Source organism: Tenrec ecaudatus, chromosome 2, assembly GCF_050624435.1.
Source record: "Tenrec ecaudatus isolate mTenEca1 chromosome 2, mTenEca1.hap1, whole genome shotgun sequence".
NCBI lineage: Eukaryota > Metazoa > Chordata > Mammalia > Afrosoricida > Tenrecidae > Tenrec > Tenrec ecaudatus.
Window position 1 is genome coordinate 15,753,672 of NC_134531.1, and position 20,138 is coordinate 15,773,809.

At 47.7% G+C, this 20,138-nt stretch overlaps 2 long non-coding RNA genes across 3 annotated transcripts in view; one reads left to right on the top strand and one right to left on the bottom strand.

Annotated features, from left to right (window-relative positions):
* LOC142438868 (uncharacterized) overlaps positions 1-20,138 on the bottom strand; it is a 71,786-nt gene that overhangs the window by 28,382 nt on the left and 23,266 nt on the right. The window lies entirely within an intron of this gene.
* On the top strand, positions 5,070-18,953 carry LOC142440712 (uncharacterized). The gene is made up of 4 exons (XR_012782887.1): positions 5,070-5,213; positions 5,426-5,614; positions 6,155-6,302; positions 17,833-18,953. It is a non-coding gene; the product is annotated as an uncharacterized LOC142440712 (long non-coding RNA).

The window sequence follows — 20,138 nt, forward strand, 5'->3', positions numbered from 1 at the left end:
AACTTCCCTAATAAATCCTTGAATCATGAGTTTTGTTGGTGAGTTCTGTGTAGCCATTGCAATGGATGTCAGACTACACCCCAAACCAAACACACTGCCATCAGGTCACTTTTGATTCATAATAACCTGGCGTTCTGTGATGCTCACCTTCTCCACACAACCGCTGAAGACAAAGTGGGTGCATAAACAAATGTGGTGAAGAAAGATGATGGTGTCTGGCTATCAAAAGATATAGCATCTGGGGTCTAAAAGGCTTGAAGATAAACAAGCGACCATCTAGCTTGGAAGCAACAAAGCCGACATTGAAGAAGCATACCAATCTGTATGATCATGAGGTGTCGAAGGGATCAGGTATCAAAGACCCAAAATAAAAATCACATCAATGTGAATGAGGAGGAGTACAGAGTGGAAACCCAGAGTCCATCTGTAGGTAATTGGACATCCCTTAACAGAAGGGTCACAAGGAAGAGACGAGACAGTGCAGTATAACACTGATGAAGCATACAATTTTTCTCTAGTTCTTTAATGCTTCCTCCCTGCCCCCCAATGTCATCACCCCAATTCTACTTGACAAATCTGGCTCGATCAGAGCATGTAAACTGGTACAGATAAGAGCTTGCAACACAGGGAATCCAGGACAGATAAACCCCTAAGGACCAATAATGAGCGTAGGGATGTCAAGAGGGTATGGGAAAGGTGATGGGAGAATAGGGGAACTGATCACAATGATTGACGTATAACTTCCCCACCCCCAAGAGGATTCACAACAGAAAAATGGGTGAAGGGAGACAGTGGTTAGTGTTAAGACATGAAAAAAAATGATAAATTATCAAGGGTTCCGAAGTGAGGTATGGTTGGGGGAAGGGGGAAAATGAGCTGTTACCAAAGGCTCAAGTAGAAAGAAAATATTTTGAAAGTGATGATGGCAACATATGTACAAATGGGCTTGACACAATGGATGGATGGATTGTGATAAGAGCTGTAAGAGCCCCAAATAAAATGATACATAAATAAATAACAGGGTAGAGCTGCTCGTGTGAGTTTCTGATAGGGTAACTGGAGTAGAAAGCCCTGTCTACAGAACTTTAATGAAGACACCCCACACCGCTCACCCAGCCCCTAGGGATAAACGCCGAATCAGTGCTACCCAGGAGAACTGTCTATACTGCTGGAAGCATGCTCAATCGATGCTGTCCATGACGGAAGCCCTTGTGCACTGGGTGCTGTTGAGAACTTGGGATATGACTTGTATAGCTGTGAGTGGAATTTTAATTTAAATTGGATTTAAACCGACATAGCTATATGTAGCTGGTGGCTACGGTGCTGGAACCTTGTTGTTAAGTGTTGTGGCTGTTTGTCCCTTCTCATAAGGACCCTCTGCAGGACAGAACAAAACACTGTCCTGTCTTGAGCCATCTCCCCATGATTATGCTTGAACCCATTTTTGCAACCGCTGTGTTAATGTGTCCTTGACGGTCTTCCTGCTCGTCACTGACCCTCTACTTTATCAAGAACGACGTCCTTCTCCCAGGACTGGTTCCTCCTGATCCCAGGTTGAAAGTATGGAAAATGCAGCTTCCACCACGCTCATTTCTCAGGACCCTTCTCGCTGTACATATTCCAAGACAGATTTGTTTGTTCTAGCTCTTCTTGGTTTAGCCACTATTCTGCACACCATAATCAGAAGCCATCGAGTCTTCCAGTCAGCATTATTCATTATCCAGCTATGTTCCAGAGGACAGACACTTGAAACCAGGTATTGACCAGTGATTGGCTTAGATGTAGCCACGTGGCCCAATCACGACCAATGGAAAGCTAGAGGTCTTGAGGGTGTCTGGATAATATTTCCCCTCTTGCTAAAAGAGAGACTTGATTAATAATCGATTTTGATGCAAGCGGCAGTTAAATCAAAGGACACACTACAATGGACAAATCTACAGCAGAATCCTCAAAACGAACCCACGGTACTTGGAGCGATTCCATTCATAGCAATAGGAACAGGTCAAAGCAGAACTTTGACCTACTTCCCCAGGGTTTCCCAGATTGTAAATCTTTATGAGAGCAGACAGTCTGCTCTTTTTGCCCCAGAATGGCTGGTAGATTCCAACTGTTGACCTTGCAGTTAGAAGTCCAACTCATAACCTACTACACCCCCGGCATTCTTTATCTGCAATAAAAACCAAAAAAACAAACAAACTGCCATCAAGTCAATCCCGCCTCACATCAACCTTTTAACACAGGTAGAGCTGCTCCCTGCGAGGTCCCAAGACGGTAACTCTCTGTGGGAGTAAAAACCTTCATCTTGTTTCCCGAGGAGCTGGCTGGTAGTTTTGAACTGCTGACCATGTGGCCGGCAGCCCAATGTGTAAATCCTCAATAAAGGCCTCCGTTTAAAAAATAAATACATCAACACATAAACCAGAGATGTCACTTTGAGAACTAAAGGGTGCTTGTTCCAAGCCATCTTCTTATCCATCACCTCAGAGTCATATGGAAGCTAGATAATGCACAAGGAAGATCAAAGAAGAATTGATACTGTTGGATTCTGGGGTTGGTGAAGAACATGCAATGCAATACCATTGAATACACCACAGACTGCAAGAAGAATGAACAAATGTGGTGAGATTCGATCTCACATACTTTGGACCACTTGCCAGAAGGGATTAGTCCTGGGAGAAAGACATCATGTGCGGTAAAGGGTCAGTAAAAGAGCCAATGCAATGGATGGACACATTGGATGCAACAATGGGCTCAGACACAGCAAAACTGATGAGGATGGAGTGAAACCAGGCAGTGTTTCATGCTATTGTACATAGTATTGCCTTCAGTCAGGGCTGACTAGATGGTTGGCCTGTTACTAGCAAGGTCAGCAGTTTGAAACCACCAGCCGCTCCTCATGAGAAAGATGAGGTTTTCTACTCCAGTAAAGAGTTTGAGCCTTGGAAACTCACAGGGCAGTTCTACCCTGTCCGATAAGGTCACTGTCTGTCAGAACTGACTTGATGGCAGTGCATTTGGACTTGGTTAAGTGACAATGACAAATGAGAAATCCACAAGCCTTTCTTTTCTTATCCCTCCTCCCGTCTCCTCTTGCCCTCCCTCCTGCCCTATGTGGTGTCACATGAGGTTTGTTGCTTTGGGAACAAGCTTGTGGCATCAATGAATAAATATTTAAAAATAAGAAATGATGTGATAATATAAAAAACCTGATACTTATCAATTAAAACAATACACTTCGATAATGCTCTGTATATGCCAGACCCCAAATCAGTAGTCACACATATAAAGAGGCTTCAAAAGGTTGGTGGAAAAATGAAATGGGAAGGCCTTTAAATTAATTAAATAATTTAAATAATAATTTTTCTATGAATTTTTGGAAACCCTTTCGTATTAACTAAATCAATACAAGAAGCTCCCATGGCACAATGGCGAAAGCCCTCAGCTGCTAATCAAAAGGTTAGCAGTTCAAACCCTCTGACCACTGGTGGAGAGAGATGGGGCAGTCTGCTATGTAAAGATTTATAGCTGGAAATGCTATTGTTGAGTCAGAAACAACTCCATGGCTGTGGGATTCAATGCTATCAATAAGCCTGAGAGGCAGGTACCATTATTATGTCCAATTTAAAGATGATGAAACTGAGGCTCAGAGACGTTAAGTAACTTGCCTGAAGACACACAGGATTTGAAGCCCCAGAACTGATGGCAGACTGTGTGCCACTTTGATAGACCATACTGGCTTTCTAGAACCAAGAAAACTACAGAGAGGGTTCATAATCCTATGACTAAACACTAACAACAACAACAAAATCCACTGTCACTGAGTCTATTCCAGCTCAGCTTGAACCATGTCTGGACTTCTTGTTATACACGATTAGTAGATATCTTTCTGTTTAAAATCTTGAGAACTTGTCTGGATGTTCTCGAATGGTCCTCCTTTATGTAGAAAGGTTGTCCTCTCTGACCAAGCATGTAGCTCTGAGAGGGGTGTGCCTGGAGCAGGAGGGGAGGAAGGGACACTCATTTAGCAGCCAAATCGGCCGAATCTAACCTGGTAATCAGTCGTGATGGATGTTTCAGCTAGATCACCCACACATGCTTGTGTCTGTCAGGGTGCTGTACTGTGACCGCTGGCATGTTGGGATAATCCCAGAAGCTAGGTTACCGGTATTTCAAGTACCAGCAGCACCACCAATACTGGACACATTTGGATGGGTAAAGCTTCCAGACTAAGAAAAACTAGGATGAAAGGTCTGGTCATCTACTTTTTAAAAAGTGTCTTTTGGACAGTCCAGGGGTGACAACAGACTGTTACAAACAATCAAATGAAACTCATTGCCACTGAGTCGATGCCCACTCACAGTGATCCAATAGGACAAGGTACAACTGCCCCTGTGCATTTCCAAGACTGAAATTCTTTATGTGAGTAGAAAGCCCCATCTTTGTCCAATGTTGAAATACACTCAAGACCCATAGTGGTCGCAACCATGGATTCAGCACGCCAATGACCATCAAGCCGATGCAGGGCTCAGTGATGCTTCCTTCTCTTGTACGTGTGTGAACCTTGAGTAGGAGTCAACTCAGTGACAAACAACCACAATGTCTACAGCCCCTTTAGCTTTGATCTTCTATGATTGGCAGCGCCAAACATCAAGGCCATGTTTGTATTCTGAACATCACTTTCATCTCCTGACTATGTCTACTGAATCACTCTTCCATCATCTCTAAGATTCCATTTCTCTTCCCCCACAGATTAGTAAACTATCCCCACGTCAGAAGAGGAATCATCTATTGTTTGGGGCTGATGTTGACATACCTAGACAGGGACAGCAGCAAGCCAATTCAATTCTGCTGGCTTTCTCCACAGAGACTATAAAAAAGGCCAGTCCTGTATCACCTTCCCATTCTCTCTGATGATGTAAAACAAAAGACATCTAAAAGTATTGTGGGAATGAGATGCTCAAAGATACATGGAAACCTCAAATAAAAAAGACCTATAAAACATTGCAGCACATCTTCTTAACATATGATTCACTATGTTCTCATCACGTAGTCAGCGTCCACACTTCCCCCGGGGCTCAACACCCGCTCTTGTGAGTAAGCATTCAGACAGAGCTGAAGTTGTAGTCTCCGATAAGATGGGCTGTCTGGCCTCCCTGGATTAAGGGAATTTGGAAATGATGAATGTACAATCCAATATGAATGTTCTGCCAGAGGTAAGCAAAGATTTAGGGAGTCATTCTGAGAACACTTGCCTACAATGGCACAAAACACCTGCAGCTTGGGAGGCAATAGGCTCCCATTCACAGGGAGTTGCAAGCAATCCATTCACATCTATGTAGCATCCTTCTCGCTTCCTTACTGCTGGGTGGTCCTCACTCTTCCTCGCCTTTCTCCCTCTTTGACTGTTTCATACATCTCATCGTAGGCTAGCAGCAAGTACCACCACGTCTACAATGTTGGAACAAGTGACAGATCAGAGAGCACGCAAGCTCACTGTCATGGAGTTGATCCCAACTCATAGTCATCCATGGGGAGGAAGGGACAAATCTACGTGTCAGACAGTCCCTGGACCTGCCGTCCACCAGCCTTCACTCTTCCTTCACTCACTTAGCAAGTAAGTATTGAAACCCCAACCCCCATGCAGTTCAGAGGAGAGCCGTTGCTCTGTAGGGTTTTCAGTGGTTGACCCCTCGAAGGAGATTACGAGATTTTTCTCTTGAGCGCCCGTGGTGGACTTGAACCTTCTACTTTCTGTGTAGCAGTCCATAGGGTGAACCCTGCACCACCCATGTTCATTGGAATCAACTGGACCACCATACGTTGGAACCCTGCACCACCATATGTTGGAATCAACTCCATGGAAACAGATTTTTTTCCCCTCCCTCTACTGAGGGAGATATGAGGGACTTCCAAGGGCTCATGGAAAAATGGAATGGAAAGATAGTGTCATTTTTATCCCTCATGAACCTTTGTGAAGTCCCCTCATACAATGGGAGAAAAACTCTTCTTTGGAGAAAAGGGAATCTGATTGAGGATCCCTCTGGGGTTTTATTTCTTAATTTTGTTTCAGTGTTTGGAGTTTCCAAAGACCAGCATTGTATTTATAAAGAGACAGTGAGAAAAATTGGTGTGACGTTATACATTCACTTCGCAGGTGTGAGCACAAGATTGGGGCCACATCCCTTTGTCGTGGAAGTGAGTCAGTGGCAGGCCCCAGTCTCAAACACACATCGCCTCTCATGTCTCTTCCTGTAAGGAGTGCTGGTGACAAGACGTGGAAGAGTTTGGCTGCTAACAGGAAGGTTGGTGATTCAAACACTCTGACTCTAAGGGAGAAAGGATTTCAGTCTGTTCCCCTAAGAATGTCAGCCTGTAAAACCGTATGAGGTGAGGTAATTCTACTCTGTCCCATTGAGTCACTATGAGTTGGAATTTATGTAATGTGTGAAAAAGGAAAAAAGAAGAATGTGGCATAAGGGTGTAAGGGTGACTTCTCACCTGCTCTAGTTGCACAAGGGGTAGGGAAACTCAAACTTCACATTAGCATCGCCCAAGGCGATGAAAGTGAGAGGTCTGCCGAGCCCTGTGCTTCAACCACATCAGCTGTCCCTCCCACAGCGTGCTCTACTTCTCAGCCGGGTTTGAGAATTCATCGCAATGGCCACATCGAACTCACAGGCGACACCCACAACTGTGGGGCTTCTTAAGGACTTTAACAGATGAGAAATGCTCATGATACAGTTAGGCCTGTGGGCAATACAACCTTTTCTCAGTTGAACCTATAGGCAGACCTCTTGCTGTTCTTTGGCATCTCAACCACTGACATTATTGGTCCTGCCTTGCTCATACAAGGCCCTTTTAGGGTGTCATGCCCAAAGTGCACATCATTCCACCCACAGCCTCAGACTGAAGGAGCTCAGATCTAGTTCAATGGGTCAACTCCCTCAATTAAATACCCACTATAGAAACCAGTCTCCTGCCTGAGAACACTCTGCTTCACTTGTGCCGTGGGCTGGGAAGTCCACCACTCTGACTCATGCTCTGCTCCTGATTCTGATGCTGCTAGTTCTCTGCCACTTCTCAGCTGTCAACAGTGTCTCTTGGCTCAAAGAGCCAGGATTCTCAGGGTCCAAAGGACATGCTCTACTTCTGGTTCTTCTTTCTTTATTAGTAGTTAGACCCATCCCCGTCCCATTACTGAGATGGCTCATTTTTACACCCAGCACAATAGCAATCACAAGAACCCTTTCAATACTCACTTACAATTGAATCCTACAGTGCTACTAACATCTTCCCCCACCTTCTTACCCAGCCTCTCAGGAAAAAGCCATTTGGTGGATGTAACAAAATCTCTGGCTAGAAGAGCCATATTAAATAATTCATTGCATTGCAACGGTGCTACAACAGCCTGACATTGGGCACTGCAAGCATCCTTGGTGCTCTGAAATTGTTGTTGTTAGGTACCATTGAGTTGGTTCCAACCCATAGTGACTCTATGTACAACAGAACAAAACAATTCCCCATCCTTCACCATCCTCACAACTGTTCTCATGCATTGTTACAGCCTCCGTGCCACGCTTTGAGGGCCTTCTCCTTTCATTCTGCCTGACCTTTCCCCAGAAAGTCTCCCTCCTCCGTGACACCTTTGTTATAGGGAAACCAGGGACCTCCGGAAACTTCCAGCTTGATCCTGCTGGCTAGTCTTTGAAGTAAAACATCTCAAGTTCAAAGGAACTATTTGGTTGTACTCAGCTATTTGTCCTTGGCCTGCTAGAAACCTAAATTTAATTAGTTATATAAACTCTGTAAAGACGTCACTTTCCCATCTTGGTTTAACTTACTTTTGATTCCTAAGTGATTTGGAACAAATGCGATAAAAAAAAAGAAAAAAGAAACAAGTCAGTGCTCAATGCAGTGCTTCCATCCATGAGTGTTTTTCAATGATACTGACCCAGATTTGTTTATTTCTCATGCTCCAGTGAGCAATAAGCTGTAGTGGAACTATTTTGGACTAAATTATCTAGCTATGTTCCAGAAGGGCAAACTTCCCAGATTCCTGGATGTTTGAAATCATACCATTTTAGAAAGGACACTGCTAACATCCATTGACACAGCCCACAAGCCAGACACTTCATCTACACTTAAAGGATTCAGACCTTACCCAAACCCCATAGCAGAGGTATTTTTCTCTCTCTTGGATGGATGAAATCAGCTGAGCTTCCAAAGATCACACAGCTGAGACATGGGACGCTGATGCTTAATGCCACTGGTAGATGCCACATCATATTACAGATTGCCTTCGGGTGGTGCAAATGGCTGCTAACCAAGAGGTTGACGGTTGGAGTCTATCCAGAGATGTCCACCTCTGGAATTCCAAACCGCTACTGAAAACTCTGAGGAGGGCAGTTCTCTGACACACACGCAATCACCATGAGTGGGGATTGTCAGCAAGCAGTTTCTCCTCTGTGTTAGTAGTTCATTGTGCTTTGAGACCTGCATCAGGCCTTCACAAACTACCTGGTCCTCTTATTATTATTTCAGAGAGAAAGAAAATAAAACTTTGAAGCCCAGAGCATTTCTGAGCATACTTGACCCAGGCCCCGATGCTCCAGGAGGCAATCTTGTCCACTGCACTTTGTCTGATGAACAACGATGGAAAAATTTGTCCTGGATTGATGTAGCTCACCTGTGGGTGCTTAGCAAACTTTCCTGTTCCAGGTTGGCTTGCCTGTGAGCAGTGTTAATACACATGCCAAGGCATTTGTAGAACTGAAGGGATTCACCCCATTTCTTTTTGTGCATCCTCGGTTAGTTTGTCATACTTCGATGACTTGCATGCTGCTATGACACTGGAAGCCACACCATTGGTATTTCAAGTACCAGCAGCATCACCCAGGATGGGCAGGCTTCAGCGGCACTTGCAGAGTCAGACCACACAGCAAGTCCTGGAGATCGCCTTCTGAAAATGAGCCCGTGGAGCCTTCTTGACTGAGGCAGACCACCGTATGACACTCTTATTCTGGACAAGCCCCCGGAAGTTATCATTTGCTAGACGAACACCTCATGTTTGTTGAATATGGGGCCAAGGAGGATGAGAGAGACCCGTGGTGATTTGGGTTTACACCATAGCCGCAATGGTGGACTCATACGAGCTGAAGGGAGTGGACCAAGTGCCATCTTTTTTGGTTGTACAGAAACCAAACCAATCTCACTGCCATCGAGTCAACGCTGACTCATAGGGACCCCGTGTGGGTTCCTGAAACTGCTGATGGGAGTAGAAAGCCCAGTCTTTCTCTCATGGAGCTGCTAGTGGTTTTGAACTGCTAGTCATGCAGATCGCACTGCAACATGTAACAACTACACCACCAGGGTTGTACATAAAAGCAACATAATTCAGTTGACTCAGAGGCAACTGTCAATCTATCTTGTCACTCTATCTCTATCTATCTATCTATCTATCTATCTATCTATCTATCTATCTATCATCTATCTATCATCTATTATGTGTGTGTGAATGTGAGAGAGAGAGAGAGAGAGAGAGAGAGAGAGAGAGAGAGAGAGAGAGAGAGCGAGCAAATGTTATGGGTCATTTCGCCTCTGTGATATATTCATATTAGAAAAATATCTGCCTTAAATATCTCCCCCCCACCCCCACCCAGGGACAATCCCACGTGGAAGTGGTGAAACCACCCGCCAAGATTCCGGGCCCTGTGCTACTTCATGCCAGACCCCATTGTTTGCTCTTATGTAGACGTGGTCTGTGTCTGGGGACGGTCATTCAAGTTCACCACATCCCACAATGGGTGGCTTCCAATGACTCTGGTAACAAGTAACATGACTGGATCCTGAGCTAAAATTGGCACCCACTGTTCACCATCTTTCCCTCTCCACCCACCAGAGGCGGTGACTGTGCGACTGTTCACAGGGTGCAGGAATGGCCCTGTGTCTTAATGAGGCCCTGGCCAGGCTTTTGAAAATTACAAAAGGGAGCAAGAGGTAGGAATCAGATTAAGAAGAGGAGGATGGGGAGAAGTGGGGAAGAGGCCACGATAGGTGCCGGGATACCTCATCCTGCATCAGGAATACTGACCAGTTCTGACCCATTCCAGAATTGTGTCCATTGACTCACCCTAAAATGACCTCCTGGGGACCCATTTTCTTTCCAAACCAAAACCAGACCCCCTGCCATCCAGTCCACTCGGGGTCACTGGGTTTGTAAGACATCTCTGTGGGAGCAGCCTGCCACGCCTTTCTCCCACGGAGCATCTGGGGGGTTTGAACCGCCGACCTGTCACTTAGCAACCCAGCGCTTCGCCTGGGCACCACAAGCAGCCCTTCTTTTTCTTTAAACGGCCTGAACCATATACCAGGGGCTTCAGCACGTCCAAGGAAAGATGGAACCAAAAGATGGTGAGATTCGTCCACGAGCTCTCTGAAGTGCTCTCTCACCGCCATTATGGGGCTGGAATTTTCAGAAACCAAGTGTTATTTGTCCCACGACCCTTTCCTCCTGCCTTTGCCCCCTCCCCAATCATCTCTTTACCTGATACAGTTTTGTAAAGTTTTTTACTGGACTTTGCTGCATGTGGTTAAAATCCCCAACAAATAAAACGGGAGGGAGCTTGGCACACACAAACAGTCTTAGTTTAGCTTCATGTTCGCAGCGGTTCATTAAAATGAGATACGTTCTGTTTTCAGGCGGGTCCTGGCAGAAGACTCCTTAATTGACATAAATGAATCACGCCTCTGAAGTCGCACTGAAAGTCAGAACCTCAGAAGAGTTCTTTGCCAAAGAGATGGGCTGTGATGTGCACCGAGACACAGTTCCCTGCAGGTTCCCGTGGGAGAGGAGATGTGGAGGGAGGGGACACATGTGCCAAGTGTGTGTGGCACTTTAGCGCATTGCTCTGTTCGCTGCCCTGCCCTTCTCTGCCTTCTCCTGGCCCTCCCCTCCCCTGCTCTCCCCCCTCCCATTCTGAAACAGCATCTACAGGGTGAAATGCCCCAAGGAGTTGACCATGACTGACTCAGAGCCTCTTTGTGACATCCTTTTGTGCAGTAAAAAGGAAAAAACACAATGGCCGAGGTAGCAAAAGAAAGGGACCCCCCCACCAAGGACAGACACAGTGGCTGCCACAATGGCCTCAAACTTGGGAAGGGGGGCAGGGTGGCGCAGAACTGGGCGGGGTTTCAGGCTGTGGTGTCGCAGGTCACTGTGAGTCGGAACTGACTTACCGCGCCTCACAACCACCACCCTGGCTGAATGTGCAACTGCTCATCAAAGAGAGGCTGGGGTCAAAGTCACCCAAGGCTCCACAGGAGAGGGGGCCTGGCGATAGGTCCCATGAAGAGCCACGGAGAGAGCGGAACGGCAGCAGGAATGCCACCGCATCCAAGCTCACTGTCCAGGGTGGCTTTTTAAAACGTGTTTTCCTGGAAGCTTAAGCATGATGGACTCCCCCCAACTGTTTCAACATGACTCGGCAGAGGCCAGAGATAGCACAAGGACAGGACTGCTGGGAAAGCCTATGACATCGCTCGTAGCTGGCTGAGACGGTTTCCAAATGGAACGGTTGCAGGAGAGACGGTTTGCGATGAGAAACACAGGCTGAAACCCTCGAGCTGTAGCCGCCGCATAGCGTCCACTTCTCTGGGGCCCATGGGAAGCTTCCCTTTGAGATGCTCCATCATTGTCCTTCCCACGGATCTTTGGGGGGCAATTCCAGGTCCCACACCTTTCCAACAAGCAGTGTACAGTTGTACATAGAGCAAATTGCTCTCTGTTCCAGACTTTCCCGTGGAAAAGGATGTATGTGAGGCAGTTTCTCTTTCCTCCCCTCGCCAGGCCAGGCAAAGCCCCCTAGATCAGCCAATTCCCCTTCTGCAGGGTCTGGCAGCTCCCAGGCAGTAACTTCTTTTCCTCCACCAAAGCCGTGGCTCCTAAGATTCTGGTTTCCCCAGGGATGATGACCAGCTGACGACAGACCCAGTGTGCCAGTGCCCTGGCTGTGCAGAGGCCAGGGAAGTAACCAGGAGGGGCTGGGGCTCATTTTGCATGACATGTCATTAGCAAGGAATGCCCTCTGGCAATTTATCTCCCTCACCCACGCAGTCCCCTTCTACCCCGGCTTCCTCTGTAGGCTTTTCCCACTGCCTACTGCTCTCCCACTGTCATTGAGTCAGTGCTGACTCATAGTGACCCCCTGTGGATTTCTGAGACCATGTCGGAATCACCACTCCACCCACAGGGCTCCTCACTGACTACTGACTCCTCCTTAGAGCCCTTGCCAGCCCTTTCTAGTGAGTCTTCCCGAAGCTTTATTCCATGACGGATAATCCCTTCTGTGCGTTCAGTCTTCAGGAAAGCTAACGCTCTCTCCACATTATGCGGGTTTCCCAGATGGACTCAGAGCTATGCCACCAGCCCTCTACAGTCACATGTTGCAGTTTGCTCCTCCTCCTTTGGGTACACGATGCTCTCTGTGGGGTCCTGTGTCGTCTTTGATTCTTCTGTCCCACCCTTCTTCCCTGCTGTCCCTTATCTGGCCTCCTGTTTCCGTCCACCTCTCCAGTGCTATCCAGACACCAGGGGGTGAGTGTGTGTGTGTGTAGTACCAATGACTAGGGTTTGGTGGCGTTGGCTGCGTTACATCGGTTAGGCCTGTCGACTCTTCAAGTCGTTCCCACAGCACGGGGCTGTGGTGAGGATCGAATGAGAAGATGCGGGTCGGGCATGACTCAATAGCTTCTAACCATTAGTATATCTGACCTGTTTAATCTTCCTTTCTAATCCCCCCCACCAGCGTGGGAAACGTCAGTGTTCTTCTGAACCATCTAATCCCTTCGTACAGTCCCCTGCCTTCTCTACCCCCATCAGTATTCATGTCAGTATCACTGCCTATCCCAGCCTCCTGGTGTTGCTGTTGTTGTTCGGTGCCATCGAGTAGGGCCATGGTGTCAGCCTAGCCCATTGAGGGCCCTCCTCTTTCTCAGCACCCCTCCACTCTATCCAATATGATGTCCTCCTCCTGGGACGGGTCTCTCCTGACCACATGTCCCAAGTATGTAAGATGAAGTCTCATCACCCTTGCCTGTAAGGAGCGCTCTGACCGCACTTCTTCCAAGACAGCTCGGTTTGTTCTTTAAATCGTCCCTGGTACGTTCGACATTCCTCTCCAGCACCGCAGTTTCTGGTCTAGCCTTTCTCTTAGGCCCTCTCCTCCTTCTGGGGCCACTGCCTGCCTGGTCATCATTTTAGCCACGCTCATTAAGATTCGGAAGACTTTGGCTGATTATCCGCCCCCTCCCCCTCCCCCTCCCCCCTGCCCTTCCTCCTCCTCCTCCTTTTGGGGCACCAGACCCTTCCTTCTTGGTCAGCCGGGTACTCTTCACTGCAGTCTACACAGGCTGTCCTGAGATGTGTATACAACTCTTCTTGCATGAACACTATTTATTAACCCCCAACCCCACTTCTGTCAGATCGAATTTGACTGGTGACGACCTATGGGGCAGAGTAGAACTGCCGCATAGGATTTTCAACACTATACATCTTTACATGAATGGGCAGCCTCATTTTTCTCCTGTGGAACATCAGGTAGGTTTGAACTGCTGACCTTCCAACATACAGCCTGACGCTGAACTCATTGTGCCGCCAGGGTTTCTGTCATGTTTAGTATACGGTTGGTTCTATTGTAGCTTTGCCATCAGAAGCACCTACATGGAGCTACGTGACGCCCTGATGCTCAACCCCAGCCAGATCACCTCTAAAGAATGTGACCATTCAGCAACTCCTCTGGAGAGCAGGGTTGTGGTCAGTCGTGACCTCGATCTCCAGTCACGTTGTCTAGGATGTGGGTCAGCAGGGAATTGAGATGGCACTTTTTCCATGGCCGAGGATTGGCTAAGGCTTTCTAAACAAAGGTAGCCCACAGAGATGCCCAAGGCCGCAGATGAGTGGCCCACCTGTCCGAGTCATGGAAAGTCAGGAAATTTGGGTTGATGGTTCAGCTCAGTGGATGCCTGTCTTCCTCATGCCATGCTGGGAGGTGAACTGGCCTTGCTCAGATTGGACTGGGGAAAGGGGGAACCCGTGAGGGCCCAGTGAAATTAAATCCTGACAAGGTACTAGTGCTATTTTTGTTTGGAGTCTTATGAATTTCAAGAGTATCAGAGACATTTTTATCCCAATCACAGAAACCCATATTCAAGACTATTGAGCCAATTCTGACTCATGACAATGCAGAAAGGAATAGAACTGGCCCTTCGGGTTTTCAAGGCTGTAAAATTTGAAATCTTTATGGGAGCAGAAAGCCTCATCTTTCTTCCAAAGGGTAGCTGCTGGGCTTGAACTGCCAACGTTGAAGTTAGCCAGCCCCGTGTCTAAGCCACAATGAAAACAAAATAAAATGAAAAACCAAACACAAAAAACAAGTTCATTGCCATGGAGTGGATTCCAACTCATAGCGACCTGTAGGACAGAACAAAATCGCCCCTGTGGGTTTCCCAGACTGTAACTCTTCCTGGAGTAGAAAGCCTCGTTTTTCTCCCATGGAGTGACTGGTGGTTTCGAACTGCTGACCTTGCAGTTAGCAGCCCAATGCATAACCATTATACCACCAGGGCTCCTTAACCCACAATGAAAAGTCCCCATAAACGACAATTCCCGGTTTACATTATGTGCAAGAGGTATTTCACTTTGATCTTGTTGTTATTGGGTGCCGTTGCGTGTATTCTGATGAATAGCGGCAGTTTGTGAGACATTAGAACTATCCTGTAGGGGTTTCTAGGTTGCAATCCTCACAGGGCAGGAGCCTGCTTAAAGGGCATGGTTGTTAACTGAAAGTTGAGTGGTTCAAACCCACCAGCCTCTCCTCAGGAGAAAAATGTGGCAGTCTACTTTCATAAAGTTCGCAGTGTTGGAAACGCTTTGAGACAGCTCCATTCAGTCTTCCAGGGTCATGAAGAGTCGGAACTGACTCTGTGGCCATGCATGTTTAGGCCCTTGATTTGGTTTTTAAATCTTTCTGGGAGCAGATCTTTAAGGCAGTGCTCCCCATGAGCTGTTGGTGAGTTCAAACTACTGACCTTCTGGTGACACCACTGTGTCACCAAGGATCCTTCACCTAACGTGGGTATTTAGTGGTCAGCTCTTGCTGTGTCACAGGCTGGGCTGCTAGTCATAAGGTCAGCAGTTCGAAACACCAGCTGCTCTGAAGGAGAGACTTTCCACTGCCTTGAAGAGCTACATTCTCAGAAACCTACGGGGGCAGGTCTACCCTCTCCTGTAGGGTCTCTGTGAGTTGGACCTGACTCGATTGATGGCGGGGAGTTGTGTGGTGGCTCATCGTGTGGTGTTTATCCAAGTTGTTGAGAGGGAAGCCCTGTGAGCCCACTGAGGGCTATGTGATTTGGCACAACTGGCTTCACTGTGCTCTATATATTCCTGATGTTGAAAGGCCCGTGCCTGTCCCTATCATTCGCTCCCTTTCAGAGGTCATGGAGAATAAGGGAACCTTTCAGTCAAGTGCTTTAAGCAGCTCAAGGGAACAATATGATTGAGAAATACCAAGTGCACTATGAGTCTCTGGGACATTTGTGGAGACCTTTAAAAAAAAGGACTAGAACAAGCAGGTAAGTCTTGAAGTGCCAATAAAACTCTTAAAACAAACAAGAGCAGAAAACGTCTACAGAGCTCACTAAGAGCTATGCATCTAATTAGAAATAACAATAGAAAAAAGAAATAACAATAGATGGATTTTTAAAAGAGATAGATATTGAAGGGGGATGTTGCTATGGTTGGTTGGCTCTGAGCTGTGGCCACTGGTGGGCGAGAGAATTAAATGCCGCCTGGTCCTGTGTCGCCTTCACACTCAGTGGCATGCTGGAGTACAGGTGGCAGCCCTGTATCTGTCCATCTCATTGGAGGCCCTCTCTCATTTTCAGGGGCCCTCTGCTTTCCCCACCACAAGGACCTAGGTCTATGGAATGATCTTTCCTGGTAGAGGGAGGTTGATCAGGGGAAGAAAGCAGGAACTAGAGAGCATTCTTTAACACCTTGTGTCGAGTTGCTCTTCCTTGCCATTCCCACAATTCCACTTCAGTGTTTCGGGATTTTGTGCTAAATCAGAATGCCAACGAAAAGCCTCTTACTCTGCTGGGACAGCCCCACACTGGCCCGGCTCTCTGTGGGTCAGGCTTCTCAGGAACTCCTGGACAGAGTAGGTCCACAATGGCCCTTCTGTGGAGTTGGGCTAACTGCCGCAGGCACGTGAGAATGACCTAGTAAACACCTTGTCGCTGTCTTTTGTGTGTATGATGATTAGGCTTTCTTTTCTTTTCAATCGTTTTATGGAGGGCTTACAGCTCTGGTGACCTTCATGCATCAATTGAGTCAAGCATTTTTATACGGTTGCCATCTTCAAGGATGTTGTCTTTGACGCCACCCAGTTCCTGGGTTCCCACCACACCCTCTCCCTCTCCATGTGCTGCTGGAGCGGTTCCTCATCTCGCAGTCTAAGAGACTTCCTTTTAGTTTCAGGGACAAACCAAAGGCATTTGAAAAACAAGTGTTTCATGAATAAACCAAACCTTTAAAAAAAAAAGCGTGGATCATCAGAATGAAGGCTTGGTCATCTGACAAAAACCAAACCAAACTAAACCCACCGCCATCAGCCATTGGAAGAGCCCTGGGGGAGCCTGCTGATCACAAAGTCTGCAGTTCGAGACCACCAGTCGCTTCGCGGGAGCAACACGAGGCTTTCATAGAGTTACAGTCTCAGAAACCCACAGGGGCAGTTCTCTGCTGTCTGACAGGGCTGCTGTGAGTGAGAGCTGACTCCAAGCAGTGAGCTTGGTTTGGGAGCAGCCACGGAGTCCGTTTTGACTCGGTGCGTCCGGACACCGCAGAGTGAAACTGCTCGGTAAGGCTTCCCAGGCTGTCAGTCGCCACGGGAGCACACTGTCTCGTCAAAAATCCCACAGAGCTGCTGGTGGGTTGAAACCTCAGCCTCTGACTAGCAACTCAACGCCTCACCCCCTACCTGGACACCCAGTGGAGCACAGTTCCACTCTGACACCCCTGAGGGTGCTCTGAGAGCCACGATTTTGTTTTAAGGCCATTGTGGGAAACAACAAGCAAACAAAATCCATTCGAGCCTGCGGTCTTAGCCCCAGGAACACCAGTGTCCTTCTGTCTGTGCTCCAACCACAGAGGGGCCCAGCACCCAGAGTTCAAGGAGCAAACGGCAGCACGGCTTCTAGAAGGATCACCCTCTCTCAGCTGGACACCATGAGTTTCATTTGAAAGGAGATGTCCGCCATGCCTCAGACTTGTTCTGAGGCTCCTGCAGCTACGTTGTCCTGCCTGGGGGTGGCAGTAGGAATTGGGGGAGGGGGGCAATTTTCAGCAGAGCAGGCACAACTTGACATTAACAAGGCTGGCATGTTATCTGTCTTGGTCTGTATTCTTGGAGTCATACCGACCTTGAGTATGGCTTGAGCTTGGTTATACCGACCTTCCAAAGCTCAACAGAACCCACTCCCAGCCAGGCCATTTCAACGCATCGTAACCCCATGGGACAGGGTGGAACGCCCCATAGAGTTTCCAAGGCTGTCGTCCCTACAGAAGCAGGGACCAGTTGCTGGCTTTGAACCACCGACTTCCCTTCGGCAGGTGGGCGCTATAGCCATCATGCTACCTCAACCCTCAAACTCACGGCTATCAAGTCTGTCAGTTCACGCCACCAGGGCTCCGGGGATCAAGCCTGTTCTCATCGTTCCGGCTCACAACAGAACGAAACACTTCTGATTACTGTTCTGTTTGTCTTGTCGCAGGCCCTGTGTCCATCCATCTTGCGGAGGCTTTCTTTCCTGCTGCCCCTCTACTGTACCAAGCGTGGCGACGTCCTTCTTCAGGGACTGGTCTCTCCTGACAACGTGTCCAAAGTTCGTGAGGTGAAGTCTCCGCTTTCTCCCTGGAAGGCGCACTCTGGCTGTACTTCTTCCAAAGCAGATGTGTTCTTCTTCTGGCATCAGCCAGGACTCTCGATATTCATTGCCAGCGCCGCCATTCACACTGCTGAAAGCACGCTGGCCTTCGTTCTCCGGCTAATTTGGGATGAAGCAAGTTGGCTACTTTCAGCTTCTGTTGACCACATACGAATGTCTCCCCTTGAGTTCAAAGTGCCTTTTGCAATTTTTACGTAAACATATCCTTAGAAATGAGGGGTCCATTTCTTTTGCAAAAGCAATTCACCGTCAACAACATGAAAAAGGACCCCAGTTTCTTCAAGTTCAGGATTTGAGATCTTTTGTGCTTTGACAGCAGTGTCCTCTAGTGGACATTCTGTGTTATTACAACAGGTTCTTAAATGTGGGTCATTTCCACAGAACCTAAGAATGCATTTTAATAAACTCATTGTTTATTTTAAAAAGAAGAACATTGTTTATTTAAAAAAGAGAGAACTAAAAATAAAAAAGACACTTACTGTCATCTAGTTGATTCTGACCCTGGAGAACCAGTCGAACTGCCTTAGAAAGTTTCTCTGACACTGGGACCTTTGGAAGCAGACAGCCTCGCCTTTCTCCTCTGGGGTCACTGGCAATGCTTTAACCTACGCACCACCAGGGACCTTTCTGACTTTCTTAGGTGCGTCGATATTTTGTTTCTTGATTTTTCTTTTTAAACCCAACTATGCCCCGGCGGCACAGCAATTATGCGTTTGGTTGCTAGGTCAGCAGTTCGAAACCGCCAGCCGCACCAAGGGAGAGAGATGGGCTTTCTACTCCTGCAAAGAGTGACAGTCTTGAAAACCCGCAGGGAGGCTCGATATGAGTCAGAATGAACTTGATGGCAGTGGGTTTGGTTTGGGCTTAAGATTCAGTTCAATCACGTTGGCAATAGTTGTACAAATATGTCTGGTCTAATTGATCGATGGATTGTAACAAGAGTTGTAAGCGCCTCCAATAAAAATGATTTTTTAAAAAGATTCAGTTCAATCCACAACCCATTTGAGTACAGGAAGCGGTGCTGGTGGAACGATGGTTAAAGCATTTGTTTACTAATCACAAGGTTGGTAGTTCGAACCAACTTAAGAGCCCCATGGCAAACAAGAACTGTCCGTCTGCTCTGATCTGCACTGGTCTCCGCTGGTGGTGATAATGGCTGAGAAACCCTCTGGGTCAGGTCTACGCCTCACGCAGGGTTCCTGTAAGCTTGTGGTTACTGTCGCAAGCCGGCCTCTGATTGTTGACCCCAAAGGAGGGGAGGAAAGGAGGGCGCAGGGCCAAAATGGGCACAGGAGGAAATCGCCACAGGGCTTTTGAACTGTGCTGGGTCACATCACATGTGTACCTGTTGTCTGATGCCATTCCGGGCCGCCAGTCCATCCCGACCCACAGGGACCCCATGCACAGCAGAAGGGAACACGGCCCAAGGCTACACCATCCTCACAGCTGTTCCGGCGCCTGAGCCCATTGTTGCATCTCTTGGAGGGCCTTCCTCTTTCCAGCTGCCCCTCCATGTTACGGAGCATCATGTCCTGCTCCAGGAACTGGTGTCTCTTGACAGCACATCCAAGGGATGTGAGATAAGGTCTCACCACCCTTGCCTCGAAGCGCACTCTGGCCGTATGTCTTCCCATACAGATCCATCGGTCCTTTCTCAGCCCTACTCTCAGCAGTCTTTGCCAGCCCCGCAATTCAGATGCACTGATTTTTCTTCCTTTTCCAGCGTCCAACTTTCCCATGCACCAGAGGCCATTGACAAGCCCCGGACTTGGGGCAGATGCCCCTTGGCCCTCCAAGTAACTTCCTTCCTTGCTCATCAATACTCCGAAGAGGCCGCGTGCAGCAGATTTACCCAGTGCGATGCGTCTGTTGTGGACCTGGGAGAAAAAAGTCCCCAACTGTGCAAACATGACCTGGTGAAGCCTGAAGGCTGAGCCGCCTGTAGTCAATGTGTCACACAAACAGCACAGCGCTACGAGTTGACTGACCTGTGGCTTGACTGCGTTTCCTGTACCAAAGGGCTTGTGACAAGTGGGCGAGAAGGAAAACACTGGTCCTGAGCTAATGCCACCAGATCTGCTGACAGTTCTGAGTCCTGACCCTATCGACATCCATCAATCTAGATATTTCCT